General features: G+C 44.3%; 1 pseudogene; it reads left to right on the plus strand.

The window, feature by feature from the left end:
* Positions 1-130: 130 nt before the first annotated feature.
* LOC129695033 (NXPE family member 3-like) lies at positions 131-20,602 on the plus strand (annotated as a pseudogene).
* Positions 20,603-20,854: the final 252 nt, after the last annotated feature.

A 20,854-nucleotide genomic window follows, 5' to 3' on the forward strand; every position in this document is an offset into this window, starting at 1 on the left:
GAATCATTCCACACTACAGCAGGAAGTAAAAATGCCGAAGACTGAATGGATCCACAAGCTGATGCAGTATGGCTATCAGACTCATAGTTTCACCCCTTGAAGAAAGAACAGAGGGACAGTATTGATGAAAATGATTGAATGGCCAAAGATTCCCGATACCAGTGTGCCCTTTAGGAAAAGCAGCGACCCATTGCATACTTGCTTTATCGTTTTAAATCCTGAGAAGACTTTCCACGTTGGAGATCAATTGCAGGTGATGCTGCGAATGTTTGACTTTGACGGAAATCCAAAACAATATGGAGGTGACTATCTGCAAGCGCGGATTCACACCCCAGACGTAAAGGCTGGTTCAGCAGGGACAGTTATAGATAACCAAAATGGATTTTATTACATTAATTTTACTTTATCCTGGCCGGGAAAAGTCCAAGTGTCAGTTTCCCTCGTTCATCCCAGTGAAGGGGTCAAAGTACTAAAACGGCTGCGTGAAGAACGGCCAGATCGAATTTATATGAAAAGCACTTTCAAGGCTGGAGCAATTTCAAAGACTACTGTTTGCAGTCTGTTTTTAACTCCAACTAAACCACTATGTAACTTTACTGATCTCAGGACAGGAGAGCCTTGGTTCTGTTACAAACCAGAAAATCTTCCATGTTCTACTCGAATCAATCATGCTGGAGGTGGACGTTTGACAGATATTTTAATTGGAGAAGAGAGGCTGTTTATCCAAAGGTATTCCACCTACATTTTATCTTTTATATTTTGATATTTCCATTTAGTGTTTTCTGTTTTAATTTCAGATATCTAGCATCTGCAGCTTTTTGCTTTTAAGTTACAATTCATTTTGGTTCTTTATTTATGGAGTTCTTAGTGATTTAAAGTATTTAGAGTATTAACTTATTAATAAAAATTTAGGTAGTCCAGTTTCATCTCGTATCCCAAGTACACGTTGGTTGGTAGGTCGGTCAGTTGCTTATTATTAAGGCTGCCTTAAAACACATAAAGGGGGATAAATCCCTGGAGCCTGACCGAGTGTATCCTAGAACATTGTGGGATGGGAGGAAATAAATTGCAGGGGTTCGGGCAGAGATATTTAATTAATCGTTAACCATAGGTAAGGTATCGGAAGACAGAAGGGTGGCTAAAGCTGTGCCTTTATTTAAGAAGAGGATAGGCTAGGGAACTATAGCCTGGAGAGCCCAACATCAGTGGTGGGAAAGTTACTGAAGGGAATTCTGAGAGATTGGATCCACCAGCATTCGGAAAGTCATGGACTGATTTATGGATAGCCAGCATGGCTTTATGCATGGGAAATCGCATCTCCTAAATTTGATTGAGTGTTTTCAAGAGGTGGCTTTGAAGAGGACAGGTTAGTAGACATTGACTGCAGGGTATTTAGTGAGGTCTTTGATAAGCTCCCACATGGTAGGCTGGTCTTGAAGGTTAGATCACATAGGATCCAGGGTGAGCTGGCAAAATTGAACATAAAATTGGCTTGGTGGTAGAAGTCAGAGAGTGATAGTGGAGAGTTGTTGATCAAATTAGCGGCCTGTGACCAGCGGTATGCCACAGGGATTTGTTGTTTCTCAACTATATGATTTGGTTGAATGTGTAGGTGGCATGGTTACTAAGATTATGGATGAGACCAACATTTTTGGTATAGTGAAGTGAAGAAGGTTATCTAAGATTACAACAGGATCTGTATTAGCTTGGGCTGGGGACTGACAGATGGAATTTAAGTCGGACAAGTGCTAAATATCTCACCCTGGAAAAAGATTCTGATAATCTGGCCTATCATTATCTCTCATAAATTAACATAATCCTATATTTTTCTTGCGTATGGCGTGCACAGCCTAAAGTTGTAAGACAACTTGTTCTGTTTGATCTGTTTGTGCACGCTGGGTTGATTGCATTCGTTGCAATAGGGTGGACCACGTGAAGGTTGCAATCTCCCACCCCGACATAATTCTCTCAGGTAGCCCGTCAGCTTCTGACATTCCAGAGAAAACAATCCCAGTTTGTCCAACCTCTTCTTATAACCAATGGTCTTTATATTTAAATGATATTGTTTATTTTTATTTATGCTACCAATGTGATGATATTATAATGAATGCTTCATGGGTTCAGGGAAAATGTTTTTTTATTTTGTCTGTTTATCGTTTTTCTCTACTCTCTATTTGGAGGGTACTTTTTACATGCAGAGGTTCTGATCCATCCTGATAATATTGGTCTTATTACACATTTGTTACCTTGCACAACCATCTTGTAATTTGTCTTTAATTTTCTAAATGGTTCCTCAGTTGAACCCCCACTACCTTGGTCCACTCCTTGAAGTATTATAGGGAGGTATTTTATTTTCCAGCACAAAGCCAGCAAGCCTATCCATATTGAACTGGTTCCTTCTCCCTAGGTGTCTACAGAAATTAATATGCAGCCTGCATTTTCCCCACAATGGCACACAAGCCATGGATCTATCTGATGTGTTCACAAACAGAAGTAATCTCCATGGAGAGCAATGTCCAAACAAGGCCACATTGTTGCTCCAAAACGTTTCAGTCTTTCTCACCACAATGTTGCACCTTATCACCAACAGACATCCAGTTGGAATGCAGCAAATCTAGTCTTTGCAGGGATAGGTTTATACTGGCAAACCCTTTTGACCTTTAATCACAGCCTTACTTTATTAACTTTGTTGTTTGATCCCTCTGTCAAAGCAGGGAAGTTATACTGAGCACTGGTTGAGGCTGACTTGCAGAGTTTACGCTAACTCATCCAGCTTACCCTAACTAACTTCTCTGCAACTCCTTTTTGTTGTTAAGACATCTGCATTGTAATGATGAGATGATCACTTGACATGCCCATCCAAGGATGCTGACTGACTGAAACCTCTGCAATGTGGGGGCTCAATTGATGTGGTGACAAAGAAGGCACTGACACAACTCAATCTTTATCAATATTCATATCAGTTTTAAATTAGTTAAACTATTATAAAGATAGTTAGATCTAGCTCTTAGGGCTAAAGGAATCAAGAGATATGGGGAAAAAAAACAGCAAAGGGGTACTGATTTTAGATGAGCAGCCATGATCATATTGAATGGTAGTGCTGGCTCGAAGGACCGACAGGCATTTGACTAAACCATTCAACAAGAGCTTTGTAACTCTTAATTGCCTAATTTACTAATATACTTTTCCCATCTTGCTGCCCAATAATTGAAACAACCAAGACTTGGATTCCAGATGTAAGATTAACTAGTTGGGATTACTTCAATGGGTTGTAATCTTCTCCGAGTTAAGATGTCAGGGTTCGCCTTCTGTGTCAGTTGTCCTTGAGTAATATCACTCACTTCTGGTGTACTTGATGTTTTTTTTGATGTTTTCACATCAATCTTCTAGAAGGCTGGGGGTCCTCAAATCCCAAATGAGACAATTGGAAATTGGAGCTTGGATTTGATTGCTCCTGACAATATTCTCACATTGGTATCATAACTAAGTCTTCCTACATTGCTATTTCATCATTTTAAACTGTACATCTGGTTATTCCTTATTTGCCATAGTGATAAAGCCCTTTTTTCCTGAGTTTGATGCCTTCGTTACTATCGGATTTTCTTGCCTTAATACAACTAAATGGTCACTGTTGTGCTTTCACTTCATTTTGCCTCTGAGCCTGGAAACCCTGTGAGAATGATGAGAAGATAGACTGTTACTTGCTTCTGCTTTTCCTTCTATCATGAAGATCTGATTACAGTTTGTCCCACATAGTTTAATCGCCATCGATGGCCTTTTGCAACAGTTCCTGATTCTCTATTCTGTGTCAATATTCTTCCAGTTAAATTGTTGTTAATTATTTTAATCTTCTCGGTAAACTTTATAGATCATGAGGCGAGCATGTGTGAAGTAATCAAATGGAAAATGATAGTAAGATTAAACGAGAATTTACCAGTTTGAAGTTTGAACTTTATTTTATGAGGAGTTACGTTGAGGGATTATGTGAAGAACCCGCCAGCCCGCATGCGCATCAATCTTCAAAGCAGCGGTGTGAAATCACAGATGATAGTTGGTGAACTAAATATAGTAAGATTAGAGAACTAGCATACCAGCTGACCTTTATGATAAGGGTTGGGAGTGGAGGGCATGTAATCCCTCAACGTAACTCCTCATAAAATAAAGGTCAAACTTCAAACTGGGAAGTTCTCGTTTAATCTTACTATTTTACTTCAGGAGTCACGTGAGTGACTTCGTGAAGATTTCAAAGCTCTGTGATTTCATGCCGTGGAACAAGTCCATGCGTCACACACTGTAATAACTGACTGAGGAGGAGTAACTGTAAAATGCACTCAGACATAACAGTTATTTGAACATGCTGATGCTTTATTAACAAAAATAATAATGACCCCTTACAGTCGGGGCAAATTATAAGACAGAGTTTAGAATTGAGTCAGCAAATAACCCAGGCTTGTCTATGGGTTTATTATAATATGTTTGAAAAGTTCTTTCACTAGATCATCCTGCTGTCGCAAGGATGTGGTCCATGGGAACTTCCAAAAGTAGGATGACAGTGCACTTCTGGCAGTTAATGGCACTGTAGGACAGACCTTCATCAAAGTACATACCGGTCAAGATTTCTAATACATCAGTCATGCAAGGCGTATTTTACGTTATGTCAGTTCGTTCACAGAACGTCTCCCATTTTCTGATATAGGAGATATATTGTTTCTTGGTGGAATCTCTCCATGCCACTGTGATCATATCCACGGTTCGATCCGCTAGTCCAATTCCCAAAAACGGTCTCATCAGATTCTGCAAATGAACAAATTTGACCGGTCATGGCACGGGTGAATCTCACCTGTCACAGGATGAACCAACAAACTATAGTATTTGGGATTTGCCATGCAGGGTTCTGATACCATACCCAGAACCACAGGGAACCATGGTTGAGGAGGCCAGTTGGGTACTGCCAAAATACCCGAAACGGAGTCTTTTTGCATTTTTTGCAAGACCCGACTGATGAGGCAGAAGGGAGGAAATGCATAGAAAAACAGTCCTCCCCAATGCAGCGAGAATGCATACATCGCCACTGCCCCAGGATCTGGCTGCCAAGCAACATATGTTGGCAATTGGTGATTGAGCCTGGATGCAAACAGGTCGATATCCGGCTACAATGTCAGTAAACACTTTGTGGTCCAACATCCATTCGGTGTTGTCATTAAATAGTCGTGACCTGGTGTCCGCCAATGTGTTAAGTTTACTGGAAGGTAAGTAGCTGATACCCAAATATTTTTCTTGATGCTCCTGTGCCAAATAAGTTTAGCCAAATAATCACCGGATATCGACTTAATTCCACCCATGCGATTAATATAAGATACCGCAGTGGTGTTGTTGACCCTGAAGTTGAACATGCAAATGCTGCACTCTCCAATCACTATTGCTTCCGCTGTTCTGGATGTCATTCAGATCTATATCGTGAGACCAAAGCGGAGGTTGGGCGATCGTTTTCGCGCCGACACCTCCGCTCGGTCCGCCATAACCAGCTGACCTCGCCTGTGGCTCAGCACTTAACTCCTCCCCCCTCCCCACTACCGTCTCCGACCTCTCTGTCCTGGTCTCCTCCCATGGCCACAACGCGAGCACACCGGGGGCATGTGTGTGTTACCGACCTCATATATTCCGTTTGGGGAGTCCTGCATCCTGGGGCATGAACATCGAATTTCTCCCAATTTTGTTATTCCTCTTGCCTGTCTCCTCCTCCCTCAGCCCCTGCTGTCTCCGTCTCCTCCCATCCCCCAGCCCTTCGGGCTCCTCCTCCTTTTTCCCTTTGTTGTCCCCACCCACCCCCGCCCCCGATCAGTCTGAAGAAGGGTTTCGGCCCGAAACGTTGCCTATTTCCTTCGCTCCATAGATGCTGCTGCACCCGCTGAGTTTCTCCAGCTTTTTTGTGTAACCTTCGCTTCTCCAGCATCTGCAGTTCCCTCTTAAACACTTGATATGTCTATATAGTTTTACATCTACAACCCTGCCCTCATTAACATGCATAGTCAACTTCCTTCTTCAAAAATGAATCAAATTCATTTGTTTCCATGGAACATGAGACTGAGGGGCGATTTTATTTGAGATGGATTAAAATTATGAGGCCCTGGATGAGGAAATAGAAAGAGACTCTTTTTCTTAGCAAACCTAAAAATGTAAATGAGTTACTGGAACAATGACTGATATGAGAATTTTTGTCACCCTCATGTGCATGAAAAGCTATGACCTGCCAGGCTCAGACCTTGTTCTAGAAAACGAGTTTTGCTTGAATTGTGAATAATCTCTGATTATCCTCTACCTGATGTTTTAGTTGTTAGTTACAGAGTCTGATATTTTAAAAGAAAATCAATTGTTCCCAGTAAATAAAGTAATTTAACGTAGATCAATTGGATTTTAGATGGATTTGCTAAATTACAGGTTCCATACTATTCAGAAAGACATTTGAAGCTAATATTGTGGAAGCTACATTATTTGCAATGTGCTAGGTTGGATAAGTAGATTATTTGATGACTTTCATGGACTGTCCTTTGTATGCATTTTAATATTGACACAGTGACTTAATGAATGGTATTAACATTTGCAGTAAAGTCAACGTCAAGAAGCCCATATTACCCTGTGCCATGGGTTATATAATCGTAGAGTCGTCACCGTCAACCAAGTAAGATCATTTTCAATCATGTCTAAAAAAATTATAGTCTAGGTGTATGAGGACGTAAATCATCTAGAATAGTGAAGCAGTTTCCTCGCAGAATAAATATGGCAGACCTTACAACAAAATATAACATTATAGCACATGTATTTCTTTCTTTGAATTTGAAGAGAATTTTATGTTATAATTTATTCAGCAAAATGTAGTATTTTCCAGGGCTAGTATTGATTCAATATTATGCACCTGTCGGCACTTCTCAACCAATACAATCCATTTATTCTTATAGGAGATATGGTTGCCAATTGTATTTTTAATAATTTTAATAGATGGTTGAAAATATAATCTCAGATAAACTGCATTTTTCTGGGACTGAACCCTCTTTTCCTGGTGTGGACCATCAGCAGTGAGGCAGATCATCACCCAAATACATCTAGCTCATGCAGCTCTTCCATTGAGTTCACCGAGCCAGCTCTCAACAGCAACTGTACCAATAAATGAATGTGTTAACTTTTTGAACAGAAAAGGATATGGGCTTGAAGTACTAGTTGGTTAACCTGCTACTAATCACTTGGGTGATATGAAATTTTAAAGTAGCAATTCTGTACCTCCTGGCAGTTCATTCCAGATGTGAAAAATATCCTCTGATACCTTTCTTTCCGTTTGCTCTCTAACTTAGAATCCTCTAAGTTTGGAATAAATACAACTGGGTGTTCACTTTATTGCTGCCTCTCAATAATTTTGATATAATTTATCTGTAGTACTAACTCCATCTGCACCATTTTACCACGGTTCTACTATTTACTGTGCAAGTCCAACCCCTGGGTTGACAGACCAAAATCAATGTATCACACTGATCACAGTTAAATTCCAGTGGCCACCTCGTTAGCTCACCTCCCCAACTGAGCTATTCTGTTGTGTACTTCAATATTACCGTGAGAGTTTTGAGAGAGCATAGGGTAAGAAGGATCTCGGGCATCATTTTCACTCTTGAATGAGCTGCCAGATAAGGCTACAGAAGAAGATACAATTGCTACTTTAATAAGATAGAAATTGATAGGAACAGGCTACAGGCTAAATGTGGGACTAGCTCAGAATCCCAGAATGATCAACATGGACAAAGTAGTCCGAAGAATCTGTTTCCACGCTCTATAGCTCTGTGATTCAGTAGAATATGGAGAAAATGAGCTCTGTTGTGTAAGTATTACTCACTGTCCACCATATCAGCAATTGGGGTATAAATTTACTAACAATGTTAACTAACAGCAGTGGATCCACCTGACCCCCAGGCCATACACAACTGGTCACAGGCCTTCAATCAGAAAAACAACCTCCACAACTACCATTTCTATCTCCACTGACCTCCTTACCCCTCCTCCACACTGCTTCCTCTCCCAGTTTGACCTGGTCACCCCTACTGAAATCTCCAAACTCATCAGCTCTTCCAAACCCACTACTTGCTCCCTGGACCCTCTCCCCACTCCCCTGCTGAAGTCCTGCCTCCCCGTTCTCTGCCCCTCCCTCATTAATCTGTTCAACTCCTCATTGTCCCAAGGAATTGTCCCCTCTGCTTTCAAAACTGCTGCTGTCACACCAATCTTAAAGAAACCTGGTCTTGATCCCTCCTCTCTCATTAACTATCGCCCAATCTCAAACCTCCCCTTTCTTTCAAAAACCCTGGAGCGCATAGTTGTGTCGAAACTTCATTCCCACCTCCTCGCGTATAACCTATTCAAACCCCTCCAATCTGGATTTCGCCCCCTCCATAACACAGAAACTGCTCTCCTCAAAGTCCTCAACGACCTCCTCACCTCTGCTGACACTGGTTCCCTCAACATCTTCATCCTCCTCGATCTGAGTGCAGTCTTCGATACCGTGAACCATAACATCCTGCTTACCAGACTTAAAGACCTTGGCATTGAAGGTTCTGCACTCAGCTGGCTCCGTTCCTACCTTTCCAACCGATCCCACTTCATCTCTCTCCATCACCACACCTCCGCTACCGCCACTGTCACTCAAGTCAAGTCAAGTCAAGTTTATTTGTCACATACACATACGAGATGTGTGCATGAAATGAAAGTGTGGCAGTGCTCGCGGACAAAACAACCAAACAGCTTTATAAACACAATCATAACACACATATTCTTTTATATAATAAATAATGGAAGGAAAACGTTCTGTAGAGTTAGTCCCTGGTTAGATAGGCATTTACAGTCCGAATTGCCTCTGGGAAGAACTCCTTCTCACCTGCTCCCGTTCATCACCGCATGGCAACGGAGGCGTTTGCCTGACCATACGCATCTGAACAGTCCGTTCAGGGGTTGGAGAGTCTACACCATGTTTTCTTTGCTCATTGATTTTGCACCCTCCTGTTGTATAGTTTCCTGCAGGGGTGAGATGAAGTTTCCCATAGGGCTTTCCGGCCGAACCAACATACTCTCTGCAAGAGCCTTCCTTGCCTGGCATCAGAGAATTCCCGAACCATTATGGTAAAGTTTTTCCCTTACAAATATGCAATTTCCACCGCCCGCTGCGTAGAAGCCCTGGAGAGATCCTCGAGACACTTCTGCATTTTCCTCCATTGCCTTAGTGGTTACAAGGCGCCTGCCCTTTGCCTTCTTCCCAAGTGGCTGAGGCGTGGTGAAATGACCAGATGTCATAATCCCTCAGAGATGTTGCTCCAGATATTTAAAACAGTTCACACCAATCCACAGTATCCCCATTTATCCTCAATTGAGTTTACGTCCTCGTATGATGTGCCCTCCTCAAAAGCCATGATCATCTCCCTTCGTTTTTTATGATTCAAGAGTAGGCTGTTCTCCTTGCACCAGATTGCGAGATCAGCTCACGCTCCTCCCGTAAAGGGCTTCTCATCATTTGTCCCAGAATCATGCCCACCAGCCACACATTGTCATCATCTACCACCATATAACAATTACAACACCGGAAACAGGCCATCTCGGCCCTACAAGTCCATGCCGAACAAATTTTTTTCCCCTTAGTCCCACCTGCCTGCACTCATACCATAACCCTCCATTCCCTTCTCATCCATCTGCCTATCCAATTTATTTTTAAATGATACCAATGAACCTGCCTCCACCACTTCCACTGGAGCTGCATTCCACATCCGCCGCCACTCTCTGCGTGACAGAATTTACCCCCCCCCTCAAATGAGGAACCTAACTTTCTGTCCCGTAATTCCTGAAGTCATGTCCTTCTTGTGGTAATCTAATCCTATTCTCAAAGGGAAAGCTTGTCCACATCAACTCTGTCTATCCCTCTCATCATTTTAAAGAACCTCTATCAGGTCCCCCTTAACCTTCTGCGCTCCAAAGAATAAAGCCCTAACTTGTTCAAGCCTATCTCTGTAACTTAGGTTGTTGAAACCCAGGCAACATTCTAGTAAATCTCCTCTGTACTCTCTCTATTTTGTTGACAATCCTTCCTATAATTTGGCGACCAAATTTGTACACCATACTCCAATTTTGGTCTCACCAATGCCTTGTACAATTTTAACATTACATCCCAGCTTCTATACTCAATGCTCTGATTTATAAAGGCTAGCATACCAAAAGCTTTCTTTACCACCCTATCTATATGAGATTCCACCTTCAAGGAACTATGCACGGTTATACCCAGATCCCTCTGTTCAACTGTATTCTTCAATTCCCTACCATTTACCATGTACGTCCTATTTTGATTTGTCCTGCCCAGGTGTAGCACCTCACATTTATCAGCATTAAACTCCATCTGCCATCTTTCAGCCCAAATGGCCTAAATCACTCTGTAGACTTTGGAAATCCTCTTCATTATCCACAACACCCCCTATCTTGGTATCATCTGCATACTTACTAATCCAATTTACCACACTTCATCCAGATCATTGATGTACATGACAAACAACCAAAGGACCCAACACAGATCCCTGAGGCACCCCACTAGTCACCTGCCTCCAACCCGATAAACAGCCATCCACCATTACCCTCTGGCTTCTCCCCCATTCAGCCACTGTTGAATCCATCTTGCTATTCCTGCATTTATACCCAACAGTTGAACCTTCTTAACCAACCTTCCATGAGGACCCTTGTCAAAGGCCTTACTAAGTCCATATAGACAAAATCCACTGCTTTACCCTCGTTAATTTCCCTAATAAACTCCTCAAAAAATTCAAGAAAATTAGTCCAACATGACCTTCCAAGCAAAAATCCATGTTTACTTTTCCTAATCAAACCCCTGTTTATCTAGATGCTTATATATATTGTCTCTAAGTATCTTTTCCATTAATTTTCCCACCACTGAAGTCAAACTAACAGGTCTATAATTGCTAGGTTTACTCTTAGAACCCTTTTTAAACAATGGAACAACATGCGCAGTACGCCAATCCTCCTATCCCCGTTTCTAATGACATTTGAAATATTTCTGTCATAGCCCCGGCTATTTCTACACTAACTTCCCTCAATGTCCTAGGGAATATCCTGTCAGGACCTGGAGACTTATCCACTTTTATATTTTTCAAAGTGTCAGTACTTCTTTTACTTTGAACCTCATAGTATCCATAGCTACTCTACTAGTTTCCCTTACCTCACATAATTCAATATCCTTCTCCTTGGTGAATACCGAAGAAAAAAAATTGTTCAATATCTCCCCCATCTCTTTTGGCTCTGCAGATAGCTGTCCACTCTGTCTCTCCAATGGACCAATTTTATCCCTCCTTATCCTTTTGCTATTAATATAGCTGTAGAAACCCTTTGGATTGACTTTCACCTTACTTGCCAAAGCAACCTCATATCTTCTTTTAGCTTTTCTAATTTCTTTCTTAAGATTCTTTTTACATTCCTTATACTCCTCAAGCACCTCATTTACTTCATGCTGCCTATAATTATTGTAGATCTCCCTCTTTTTTCCGAACAAGATGTCCAATTTCCCTTGAAAACCAGGGCTCTTTCCAATTTTTACTGTTTCCTTTCAACCGAACAGGAACATAAAGATTCTGTACTCTTAAAATTTCCCCTTTAAATGTCCTCCATTTCTCTTCTACATCTTTCCCATAAAACAAAATGTCCCAGTTCACTCCTTTTAAATCATCTCGCATCGCATCAAAGTTAGCCTTTCTCCAATCAAAAAATCTCAATCCTAGGTCCAGTTCTGACCCTCTCCATAGTTATATTGAAACTAATGGTATTGTGATCACTGGACCCTAAGTGCTCCGCAACGCATACCTGTCCAGTCTCATTTCCTAACAGGAGGTCCAGCACTGCCCCTCCTCTAGTAGGTACCTCTATGTATTGCTGCAAAAAACTATCCTGCACACATTTTACAAAACTCCAACCCATCCAGCCCATTTACAGAATGTGTTTCCCAGTCTATGTGTGGAAAGTTGAAATCTCCCACAATCACTACCTTGTGCTTACTACTAATCTCTGCTATCTCCTTACATATTTGCTCTTCCAATTCTCGTTCCCCGTTTGGCGGTCTATAATACACCCCTATAAGTGTTGCTACACCTTTCCCACTTCTCAATTCCACCCAAATAGCCTCACTAGATGAGCCCTCCAATCTATCCTGCCAAAGCACTGCTGTAATATCTTCCCTGACTAGCAATGCAACACCTCCACCTCTTGCCCCTCCAATTCTATCACACCTGAAGCAACGAAATCCTGGAATATTTAGTTTCCAATCACAGCCCTCCTGCAACCACGTTTCACTGATCGCCACAACATCATACTTCCAGGTGTCTATCCAGACTCTAAGCTCATCCACCTTTCTTACAATGCTCCTAGCATTAAAATATGCACATTTAAGAAAACCCCCCGCCTCTTATTCTCTGTTTATTTCCTTTTTTTCCTTTCCTCCTGCTTGTGTCCGAGTGCCTTCCCATTTCTTTGCTTCCTTGCCTCCCATTCCGATGTTACGTTCCCCCGTCTCCCATCTTGACTACCTGGGCCTGGCGGTGAGAACGTCAAGGCGTTCCCCAAGACTCTGTTTTCTCGGCCCCCCCCTCTTCATCACTACATCCTCCCCCCCTTGGTCATATACTCCGTCACCTCAAACTGGACTTTTCCATTTCTATGCTGATGACAACCCCAGAGCTAACAAAAGCACCAAGTCCCCCCATCACCCCCCTCTCTCCCCTATCAACTCCCTGCCTTTCAGCCATCAAATCTTGATGGCACTCAACTTCCATTAAATTGACACAGTACCAAGACAGAAGAGTCTCCTCAGTGGCTCCACATCAACACTTACCACATTAAACCAACCCACTCGCATCTATTGACGGCACCACTGTCTCCCCATCTCCTCCTGCCCCCAACCTGGGCTGATCTTTGCCTCAAACCTCTCCCATTGAGCCTCACATCCGCCCATGTTTGTCAAAACAGCATTTTTTTCACCTCTGCAACATTGCCAACTATCATACCCTCTCTCACGACCCCCCCCCTCCCCTGCCTGGCTTGAAAGACTCATCCAGGCCTTCATCTCCTCCCGACTGGGGACTACGGGAACTCTTTCGCTTGTGTGCATTAATCTCCAGCAACATCACTACCGGACTTTGCCACCTGGTCCAGAAACGCAGCCGCCCGGCTCATGACCCACACTGCCAATCCCTTGCACCACATCACTCCAGTCCTCAAAGAAACTTCACTGGCTTCCCATTTCCCACCGGATCATCTACCAAATCCTGGTCCTCACCTACAAAGCCCTCAACCACTTTCCGCCCGCTCCCATAATCTCACTGACCTCCTCTCCCCCCTACCACAACCCTCACGGTCCCTCAAATCCATTTCATCCGGTCTCCTCTCCATTCTGAAATCCAACCGCTGCACTTTTTGGAGACAAGCCTTCTTCCAGGTCAGCTCCCAGCTCTGAAACCTCCCTCCCACAATTGATCCGAACTTCTGAGTCCCTCACCATCTTCCAGTCCCGCCTCACGACCCATCTCTTCATCCTCTGCATACCCTTAGTCCCATGTCCCACTCCCTTTCACATCTCTTTCTTACTGCTCTAATTTTGTTTGAGTTCGAGCGACTCAACATGTAAAGCCACTTTGAAGTCCCTTGAAAAGCGCTATACAAATAAAATGTAGGGTATTATTATTACCCCCTATGTCATCCAAACCAATTTTGAAGCAAGGTCTAGCCTACCTTGGAATCCATATGACTCGGATCTTTGCAAACTAAACTTACCAATGTGTGATCTGTTGAAAGGCCTTTTGCTGAAGTCCAGAAGATTAACAGTCACTTGCCCTGACATCATCAGTCGTTCTGTTGACATAGATCAAAAACCTGACAGATTCATGAGAACAACGATTTCCCGCAAACCAAAGACCTTGCTGACGTATTCTCACGCAAGGTTCTGTCCCAACTAGAATCCCGGGTCCACCACACTCTGCCCACCACTGGCCGTTGGCTGCACGGCCTGCAGCTCAGTTCCTCTGATTCTGTCCGATGCCTGGCTCAAATACCCGTCTTTGCAACAGTGTGGCCACCCACGCCTGGTTTCAGAAACTCATTTCTGGCTATGCATCGGAACAAAGGGGCTGGTGCCAACTAATGGACATACAGATTGTTCACAGTACTGCTCAGGACTTCCCAGTGTCGGTGACTATCTTGTCCCATTAAAATTAGACCTAACCACTATAAAATGGTATTGAATAACCAAGGGCAAAATTTTCTCTTTGTCCCCTTATTTTCCGCCACAGTTCTTGACGAATGCTATCCGGGGAAAACCAATGTCTACACCGTCTGGCTTTTATTTAAGAATCGGCGTGATGTCACTGATTTCCGCGCTAACCTTGCAAAAATTCATAGCTCAACACTCCTGCCAAAGTTACCGAGTGCCTTCGTAGGAAAAAAGTGGCATCTGGGGGTGAGAGGCCTGCTCTTGCGTCAGTGGTTAGACTACTTTGATCTGCATAATGGGGCAGGTTAGTATGATCCTATCACTCCAGATACAGAGGGGGCTGGCGTGGGTGCCGATCCGGCTGTATATCCGCTGTGCAAACGAAATTTCACAAGTTTTTTTATATCGTACACAACTGAAATAAGAAAAGTAGTTAAGTCAATGGAAATTATAGTAATGTCGCAAAAATGTCTGAGTAGCCTCTAAATGGGTGCTAAAAGAGGGTGTGTGTCACATGAAATGAACAAAAGTATTTGTAGAGAATCAGCTTATCTGGGAAATAGTGTGAACAGGGCGGAGATGGGTGGTAGAAGTTATTTATGAGGTGACATGCCCAAGAGCCTGACGCAAATTGTGTAGAACGTTATATGACCTCAGGAGCAGTTCGTCCCTGGTCAGTAGACAATAGACACAGAGGTGCTGGAGTAGGCCATTTGGCCCTCAGTAGTCAGTACACCGTGCCAGTCAATGTGATCATGGCTGATCATCCCCAATCAGTACCCTGTTCCTGCCTTCACCCCAGTATCCCTGACTCACCTGCTTTAAGCGCCCTAATCAAGCGCTCTCATTGAAAGTATCCAGAGAACCTGCCTCCACCACCAGCTGAGGCAGAAAAAGGCCACAGACAAAGTGTTTGCTCATCTGCCGGGTCTAGAATGCTTCACTAAAAGAGTATACGGTGGGCCCTTGTTTCAGGACTCCCCCAACATCGGGAAACCAGGTTCCTGCCTCTAGTGTGGCCAAACCCTGAATAATCTGACGTGGGTTTCAAGAAGAGTGCAGAGGCACTGTGTTCACCATACTGATGCCTGGGTGGTCAGGCCTGTCTGATGAATGAAGACGGGAGAGCTTGGTTTAGACTCGCTAGAATTTCGAAGAGGGTGAGAGGGGATCTTATGAAACTTACAAAATTCTTCGGTGTTGGCCAGGCCATATGCAGGAGAGTGTTTCCCGAGGTTCAGGGAGTGTCCAGGACAGCGGTCAAGCACACTGTATTACGGGGAATATCCTTTGTAAAACCGTGATGAGAAGAACTTTCTTTACGCAGAGATAGTTGAATCTCTGTGAACTCTCTGCCACCGAGGGTAGTTGAGGCCAGTTCATTGGCTATATTTAAGAGGGAGTTAGATGTGGCCCTTGTGGCTAAGGGGATCAGAGGGTATGGAGAGAAGGCAGGTACGGGATACTGAGTTGGATGATCAGCCATGATCATATTGAATGGCGGTGCAGGCTCGACGGGCCGAATGGCCTCTCTCCGGCACCTAATGTTCGATGTTTTCCGATGTTTTTCTAAGATCTCCCCTCATCCTCTGCCACCAGAAGGTAGTTGAGGCCCATTCATTGGCTATATTATAAGAAGGGAGTTAGATGTGGCCCTTGTGGCTAAAAGGATCAGGGGGGATGAGAGAAGGCAGGTATGGGATACTGAGTTGGCTGATCCAGCCATGATCAATATTGAATGGCGGTGGTGCAGGCTCGAAGGGTCAATGGACTACTCCTGCACCCATTTGCTATGTTTCTATGTAACTCAGTGGGCCAGGCAGCATCTCTGGTGAAAAAGGGTGAGTGACCTACCGAGTGGGGAACCTTCTTCAGACTGAGAGTAGGGGTAGGTGTTATGAAGACCTGGAGCCATGAAAAGACCAGGACCAATCAGGGCTGGCCACAGATGACCCTCAGACAGGGCGGTACCTTAGTAGGCCCATTGTTGGCTCAGGGAAGGTGTGATCTCAAGATAGGAAGCAATGGGGAGACTGGGGAAAAATGGTTAAATGACTAGGTTGAGGAAGCAGGGGAGAGGGGAGTGGAGTGAAAGTATAAAGTATACTTACAATTAGCAAATCAGATTCAGATCAGATCAGATCAGATTCACCTTTAATTGTCATTGTCAGTGTACAGTACAGAGACAACAAAATGCAGTTAGCATCTCCCTGGAAGAGCGACATAGATTTATTTATTGAAATCATATTTCTATTTACATGTATACAGACTAGTGTATTTTCCTGTGGGAGGAATGTCCGGGGGGGGGGGGGGGGGGGGGGGTGGGGGGGGGGGGGGTGAAATAATACGGGGGGTGGAGAGGGGTGAAGGGTGGTGGGGGGGGGGGGGGGGGGGGGGGGGGGGGGGGGGGGGGGGGGGGTAGCGCCTCCCTGGATGGTAGGATGGTAAACAGTCCATGGTTGGGGTGAGAGCAGTCCTTGGCGATGCTGAGCACCCTCCGCAGACAGCGCTTGCGTTGGACAGACTCAATGGAGGGGAGCGAGGAACCGGTGATGCGTTGGGCAATTTTCACCACCCTCTGCAATGCCTTCCGGTCGGAGACAGAGCAGTTGCCATACCATACTGTGATGCAGTTGGTAAGGATGCTCTCGATGGTGCTGCGGTAGAAGTTCACCAGGATCTGAGGAGACGGATGGACCTTCTTCGGTCTCCTCAGGAAGAAGAGACGCTGGTGAGCCTTCTTGACCAGAGTTTGAGGTATTGTGGGTCCCAGAGAGGTCATCGGAGATGTTGACTCCCAGGAACCTGAAGCTGGAAACACGTCCCCACCTCCGTCCCCCTTGATAGTGGATGGGGGTGGGCGTGCGTGCCGACCCCTAGACTTCCTGATGTAAGCTTCATATCATACCATTGGGATTGTAAGCTACCCAAGGTGAACTATGAGGTGCTGATCCTTCCAATTGTGCGTGTGGCCCCTCACTCTGGCAATGGAGGAGGTTGCCCAGGACGGAAAGGTCGTGTTGTGTTTTGTTGCGTGTGGAATGGGAAGTTGGTGTTTGAAATGGTTTTTGTTTTTTGGGTTGTTTTGTTGTGTTGAAATCAGGATATCCTGTTGGTCTCAGTGTGTAAGTATTCAGCAAAATAAGTCTATGTTTCGTCAAGTATAACAAGCATGTTACAGTCGCCAAGTCTCTCACAGTTGCTTTCACTGAGTGTACATGGGCGCCCACATTTGGAACACCAGATTTTAGAAGAAGGACATGTGAACCTCCTTCTCAGATGAAAGGACTGTCGGGGGTCCCTGGACAAAGCCAAGGTTGGAGGTGCAAGGACATTTTGGGAGATATATAATTGGCTATAGGCAGGTCGTGATCAAGCAAATCCCTCAGTGAGTATAAGAAGCGCAAGAGCATACTGAAGATCAATCAGAAAGGCAAACAAGAGAAACCTGATCTGGCAGTCAAGATAAAGGCAAATCCAAGATATTCTACAGGTGTATTAAGAGGTAAAAAGGAGGCTAGAGAGAGAATAGGTCCCACGTTAGGTATTAACATGGCCATTTTTTGTGTAGTGCCACAAGAGTTGAGGTAGGTATTAAATAAAAATGTCTAATCAGTTTATTTACTGAGGAGACAGTCATGGAAGCTAAATAATTGGGACATAGATGTTGATGTCTTGGACCATATATGATTTATCAAAGAGAAAGTATTGATTTTTTTTAAAGCACTGAAAGGTGGATAATTCCCAATAGCCTGACCAAGTGCATCCTCTATGGAGCCTAGGTGGAAGATAGATGCCTCTGATGCAATGGCAGTGTTAGATGGGGAACATAAGATGGTTGCATCACTTTTTAGTTTGGTACTTCAAGCGCTCAAGAAACCAAGGAGGATGCAGCAGTAAGTGGTGGACAATTGTTTAGCCCATTACAGATACTGTTCTCCCCACCAATCCACTGGGAAAACTATCTCCCTTTGTTTCAACCTTTACCTTGGGTGGCAGGTAATTGACAGCTCCCCCCCCCCCCCCACCCCCCCCCCCCCCCCCCCCCCCCCCCCCCCCCCCCCCCCCCCCCCCCCCCCCCCCCCTTTGGTGTGATGTTAGTTTTGATTGAAGTGCCCATCCTAGTTGTTCTTCAAATAGTTAACATTACCAATATTGTGACTCAACATTTAAGTGTTCAGGGTATTTTTCCTGTTTTTTAGGTATTAGAAGGTTTGACCTTGGAAATAGAGAAGAAAGACTGGCCCTCTGTGTGCCTTCGACACATGCAAAAACACCATCCTGCTGGAATATTTTGCTCATGGCCCCGCCAATCTATTTCGTCCCCTTTTCAAGCAGCGGCATGTGTTCTACATTTCAAATAAACTGAATGAAATTGAAGGAGGGAAAAAACACAGTTAACTCATACCATTTGTATCTGTGCCCATTCTCATTTCTGCATTTTCCCAGTGGAAAGTGTACATCCAGAAGGCTGCAGCATATTCGCAGAGGGTCGGTTTCTCACAGCTGCTCAGCAGAATCCAGATACGGTGGTCGTTATAAAGACTGTTAATGTACGGGCCCCCTTATCAAAGATGTAATGTCTTAACGTACACAGTGACTGGTACTCTTTTCAACTTGATTTAGTGGTTGAGAAGGATGTTTGCCGGCATCAACGTAGCATTTGTGGATGCAGGGAAAATGCCCAATAGCCCACTACGCTGCCCCATACCAGTCCACACCCTCAACAAATCATAATAAAGAATGAAATAGATGTTGGTTTCTTTCATACGTGTGCCCTTCCAATAAGTGGGTAACGACATCTGCTTACCATGCATCACCACAATTACATTGCAAATCATAGATCTACCCGTCTAAAACCTGAATGTAAGTTTTAAATATTTTGAACATTTTGATTTTCTATGTTTTGAATTCATCTTTTGTCACTGTATCTTTTGATTCGATTCTATTATTTTAATTAGTTATAATTCTTAACTAGTTACCTGATATTAATAATGTTAGCTTTGATATTAAATCTTTGTTTGTGTGGAAGAAATTAATTTGGTGGGAAATTAAAGGAAAACCAGACTAAGTGGGCCCCGTTGGGGTCACAGTTACACTGGAACCTGGTCCCCAACGCAAAACCATTCCCCAACGGGGGGTGGGGGGTGGGGTGTGTGGGGGGTGCAGGGGACTGGAGGTGTGGGGGAGTGGATGTGTGTGGGAGAGAGGGGGTAACTGGGGAGGGGAGGCGGGTTGTGGGGGAGGCGGGGTGTGGGGAGGGGATGTGGGGGAGGGGGTTTGTGGGGGAGGAGGCTGTTGCGGGTGCTGTGGGGGAGGGGGGCTGTGTGGGTAGGGGCATGGGGGGATGGGGGGTAGGGGGTTGTGGGGTTTGTGGGTGTATTTGTGGGGGTAGAGAGTGTGTGGGGCTGAAGAGGCGGTTGTATATGGATAGGCGGGGTGTGTGGGGGGATAGGAGGGTGGGGGTATATATGGGGGTGTGTGTGTGTGTAGGTGGGGGGTGTGTGGGGAAGGGGGGTGTGGGGGAAGGAGGGGGGAAGCAGTCCCACATGATCTAAGACCTTTATCCCACCCAAGCCATTCATTCCTATCCTCACTCGGGCAGAAGATCACAGAAGGTTGAACGCGCACACACCGCCATTCTCAGGAACAGCTTCTTCTCCTTTGGTATCGGGAAAAACCTTTCCATAGGCTGGGGAAACTGTCTAATTCCCCTCTACCTCATTGCGAACATTGGACCTTGGCGCTCTGGAACGGGTGCACTACAATGCTGAAAACTATATTCTGCACTCTGGATTTTTCCCTTCACTTTACCTATTGTACTTGAGTTTGGTTTGATGGTATTGACATGTAATATTATCTGATTTAATTGGACAGCATGCAAAATAAAGCTTTGCATTGTACATTGGTACATGTGACAATAATGAACCTGGCCTAACCTGATTGCATACTTTGCAATTCTGTAACAGTACAGTATGTGAAGGAACATGGATGATGGCCATTTAGTAACAGTCAAGGTCTTGGTCACTGGGTCCTGTTGAAATGTTGTTCCTACTGTGTGTACTGCTTAATGACTGCACTCTACCCCAGTGCCATAAAGATGTTTCTCAAATTCTCCCGGAGGCCCTCTGAGCTTTCTTCTGGTAGTTCCGGGGCAAAATGACACACATCTGTCTCATTGAAATCACCTCATACCATGTGTATCTCCAGTCATACCCAGGCGTAACCCTGAAGGTTCTTTTCATCGCCATTTATTTCAGATGTCGAATTAAATTGTATCTCATCAGGAGAAGGATTGGCACGGATGCCAACCAATGAAGCATTTAACATGGTGGTTTATAAGTGGCAGCTGCATCCCTGGCAGAGCAGGATACAAAGTGGGGTTAAAGAGGATTGGGGAGTTGTTTTTATTGAGTTTAGAAGAACCATCAAGGCAGAATTGTCCAATAGCAAACAGTATCGTGAGGCTTGCTGGGTGGAGCTGAGAAATAAGAAGAGAATGATCACCTTTGCTGGAAGTTGTACTTTCGACACCCAAATAGTCAACAGGAAGTAGATGGAAAAATGTGC

Source organism: Leucoraja erinacea, unplaced genomic scaffold, assembly GCF_028641065.1.
Source record: "Leucoraja erinacea ecotype New England unplaced genomic scaffold, Leri_hhj_1 Leri_918S, whole genome shotgun sequence".
NCBI lineage: Eukaryota > Metazoa > Chordata > Chondrichthyes > Rajiformes > Rajidae > Leucoraja > Leucoraja erinaceus.